Here is a 4,492-nt window from a genome sequence, read left to right on the forward strand (position 1 = left end):
CAAAATGTATGCACATTTAATATTACTATTATTTAAATATTTGTAGCTTTTATGTAATTATTTGCTAATCTTCTGCCTAATATCTTTTTCAATATAAAGGGCAATGGTTAATTCAGAGTTTGCACTCTCAAAAACAATTACATTAAAATCTTTAAAACAATGTTATGTATCTCAGTATAACTTTCCCTTTAGTCGTCAGTTAAAACATGGCATCTTGTTTCAACTTTCATCAAGGCTAGATTAATGACATTAATGAGTAGCACTGGTGTAGAGCACATTGATCTTACAAAGTGCCATCATGGCATTTGCAAAATCTTTCACTACAGAAAGCTTAGTACATATTCAGATGTAGTAAAAGCAAATTAATATAATCACATGTAGCCAAAATCCAGTTTTAATAAATATTGATTTGGACAAATTTTGCTTCCTTTTGGGCATGTTATCTCAATAGCAGTAGTATTGTTCTTTTCGGCTCAGATAATTTTTGCTGTGGGGGGCTTTCCTGTGCATTGTAGGATATTTCTTAGCATTTCTGGACTCTGCCCAATAGATGCCAGAGGCACGTGCTTCACACCCAGATTGGGACAAAAATAAAATGTCTTCAGATGTTACCAGATATCCTCTTAGAGGCAAAACTATCCATGGCTGGGAACCACTGTTCTATACCCTCATGCACACCAAAGGCCAGGAGAAGAGCTGTTTTCTGAAACACTTGTGTTCCATAATTCCTTGGATCCATCCTTGAAATGGTGTCATTTCATGTAAAGTCACGTGACTGAGTTCATGATAAGCAAGAGCTGGATCTGACCTCTCAACAGCCTGGAACCCCATAGTCTAGGTGGGCTGTGAACTCTGGGTGAAATTAATTTACATTTCCCATTGATTTCTGAAGTTATGTTACCTGCAAAGAAGTCTGAGGTGTTAGTACCCAGGTCCTGTTTCCCATGAGGCAGGTACCTGAGGAGGAAGGGGAAAAGCACGGATGTCTGGGGACCAATCTTCTCTCACTTGATCACCATGCCTTCCCCCCGGTGTGTCTCAGCAACGTGAACTCAGGCTCAGCTGCCAGAAGTCTTATTTATTTATGGAACATGTGGGAAGCAAGTCTACTGCGCTCTTGTTTTTAATCAGATCAGATAGACTTACAGACTTAGTCTCAGCATTCCCAAACCTAACACTGTCAGGGAAGCAAATTCTCCATCTGGTGACTCCTGAGATATGTGAGCTGTGGTTGAGAGCTTGGTCTTAATGTTTTCAGATTGAATAATTGGAAAATCTGCATGATCTAGTGGATGTTCTCAGGGCATTATTTGCCCTCTGTGGTCAGAACAGAAAAAATAATTGTGGTGAGACAGCAAAGCCACAGAAACCCTGTGGTGAGTTTTATTTTTGGACAATGTGTTGATTATGATTCCACTTTGAAAGCAAAGGGAATATTGAAAAATGCCCATGGCAATTTACATAATGCTCTCATAAGTGTCTCTTGTGAGTTAGGTTTTATCTCCATGATACAGTTTGGATATTGAGTCTCTGAGAGGTTAAGTAGCTTTGTAGATATCACTAGGATATCACCTGAGGAAACTAGGATGTAAACTCGGGAGTCAAGACTGCCAGCAGTGCTCTTTTCCACAAGTGCCTTGGTAAAATTCCCAAGCCAATTTGAGAGTTTAGTGCTGGTCTCTGCCTTCTGTTGGTCTCTGCAGTCATAAACTCTATCTGTGATTTCTTCATGGTGGTGACTCATGGCAGTCCTTAATAACCTGAGCCTGTCCCCATTGCTCAAGAAAGGAAGCTTTGTGACAAGAATGAATGTCATATGAATCCTAGTCTCAGGTGCTCTGGAGTCTTTAACTGTAGGAGGGACTGTATTGGTACACATTGATCTCTGTCACCTTGCACAGGTTGAACATGGATGAAGACAGTCTGCTAATCAGCCAGTGAACACAGTCTTGGTGACAGTTTGAGGTATTTTAAGGTTGGACATCCGATAAGGATGTGTCATAGGATGAGGGGCAGTTTGAGTGGAGAGACGTGGTTTGTACTTTTATTGCCACTGAGGGGCATATGATTGGGGGAAGTGAAGGCACTTGTAAAGAGAAGAATTGTGAGTGGATTGAACTGGACCTTTTGAAAGGAACTAGGTCACCTAGGGAGCAAGTGTAGATGGATATAAATAGGAGGAGAAGCAGAAATCAGAGGGGGTGCTGAGTGTCAAGGGGAATTTCTTCAGAAGACTTTGAGGGGTATATGGGAAAGTGAGAATCCTATTCTTCAAACCAAAAAGGAAACATATCCAAAGGAAGTAGGATGAAGGAAGTCTACAGACAAAAGTCAAAAGCGTCAGAGGCAATAGAGAGGCAGTTATCATGGAGACAGCAACAGTATGCTTGCTGCCCTACATAATCCAGTGAGGCAATCAGTGTCCTAATAGGTTTCTCCTAGTCCAACCTCTAGTCCCCTGGCCCAACCTCTACACACAGAATGATTTTACTTTACAGCTGACTAACATTCTTGATGATTCCCCATTTTCTGTTGAGTAAAACCTCAATGTCCATAACAGTATTTTATGAACTGGTACTAGGTTCTACTCCAGCTCTATGGCTGCCATTCTTCACTTTACTCCAGGCTCAGTTGAATTTTTATAGTTTGCACTTCCTCTTCTGCTTTCTTGGGGTGCTCTTCTTTTCTACCTAACTAACTCCTACTCATCATTCAATATCTAGCTCACAATCTTCTCAGATATGTGAGGGATTGTTATGTAAATTCCCCACTTAATGTAGGAGTCTTTTATATTGTGTCATTCCAGATCACCCTACCCAAAATATCGCTTTCTGTGGGTGACTTCATGGCTAACATACACAATGTGACAGAATTTATCTTCTTGGGGCTTTCTCCCAATCAGAAGGTGCAGAAAGTTTGCTTTGTGATATTTCTGCTCCTGTATATAGCCATTTTCCTGTGGAATTACTTCATTGTCTTCACTGTCATGACCAGCAGAAGCCTTGGTTCCCCCATGTACTTCTTTCTGAGCTACATGTCCCTTGTGGAGTTATGCTACGCCTCAACTACAATGCCCAAACTCATCTCAGATCTGCTGACTGAAAGGAAAGCCATATGTCTTTGGGGCTGCATGTCACAAATTTTCTTTCTCCACTTCTTTGCTGGCACTGAGATTTTCCTGCTCATTGTGATGGCCTATGACCGCTACGTGTCTATATTCAAGCCCTTCAGCTACAGCACCATCATGAACCGGCAGATGTGTGCCTTCCTGGTGGGAATCGCATGAGTGGGGGCCTTTGTGCATTCCTTATCCCCAATCCTTCTCATCTCCCGCTTGCCCTTCTGTGGCCCCAATGTAATTGACCACTATTTCTGTGACACATTTCCTCTGCTCAATCTTGCCTGCTCTGACACCTTCCTCATTGGTCTTCTGATCATTGCCAGTGGGGGGACCCTGTCTGTGATCAGCTTCATCATCCTCTTAGCCTCCTATGTGGCCATCTTGCCCCATGTGAGGACTCAAAGCTCCGAGGGTCGGTGCAAGGCCCTGTCCACCTGTGGGTCCCACATCACTGTGGTCACCTTGTTCTTTGGGCCCTGCATCTTCATCTGTCTGAGACCTTCTACCACCTTGCCTGTGGACAAGATGGTAGCTGTGTTCTACACCCCACTCCTCAACCTTGTCATCTATTCCCTGAGAAATGCTGAAGAGAAGAAGGCCATGAAGAAGTTATGGATCAGAACAATGAAAGTAGAAGAGAGATAGAGGTTGAGTCTTGGTCTTGATCCTTGGGTTTAAGTGATGCTCTGTCCAAACTGAAGGGGCAGAATGAGATGAAGGACAGTTCCCAGGACTTGTTAATTTTAGAGTTATTCTTCATCAACGTCACTGTAATCACTTACCATATATTTTCTCTTACTGTTACTTAATTGGCCAGTTTTCTGTTAGATGTTTAAATTGTTTCTGAAGTTTTATAATATAAATAACAATGTTCTAAGTTTCCTGAACAGAAATCTTTAATGATACTGATTTTTAAACAGTTATTTGCTATAGAAACCTTACTTTGTTAAAAAGTGTAATAACTTTTGATGCATGGTGCTAAATAAATTCTCAGAATGTTTGTAATTCAACAGTCATTAAATTTTTTTCTTGATGATAAATAAGATTTTATATAGTCTCACCTCATCTCCCTACAAGATATTTATTAATTGCAAAAGGATAAATATGACTTTACAATCAAGAATCCTGGAAGGCACTCTTTTTAGTAGGCACATTTATGATATTTAGACTGAGAGACACACAGCATAATTACTGTAGTATTCCTATCAAAAATATATAATCTCTCTTTAATCATAAAATATCAGTTAAGCTCCCACTGAAGAATAGTTTGCAAGGAAAGAGATCAAGATGGTAGAGTAGGAGGATGCTGACTCACCTCCCTTCATGAACATATGAAAACTACAACTGCATATATAGTGACTCTCACTACAG

General features: G+C 40.8%; 1 pseudogene; it reads left to right on the forward strand.

Moving 5' to 3' along the window:
• Positions 1 to 2,845: 2,845 nt before the first annotated feature.
• LOC145512169 (olfactory receptor 4X2-like) lies at positions 2,846 to 3,766 on the forward strand (annotated as a pseudogene).
• The last annotated feature ends 726 nt before the right edge of the window (positions 3,767 to 4,492 follow it).

Source organism: Giraffa tippelskirchi, chromosome 7, assembly GCF_054371585.1.
Source record: "Giraffa tippelskirchi isolate mGirTip1 chromosome 7, T2T-mGirTip1v1.2.pri, whole genome shotgun sequence".
Taxonomy (NCBI): Eukaryota; Metazoa; Chordata; class Mammalia; order Artiodactyla; family Giraffidae; genus Giraffa; species Giraffa tippelskirchi.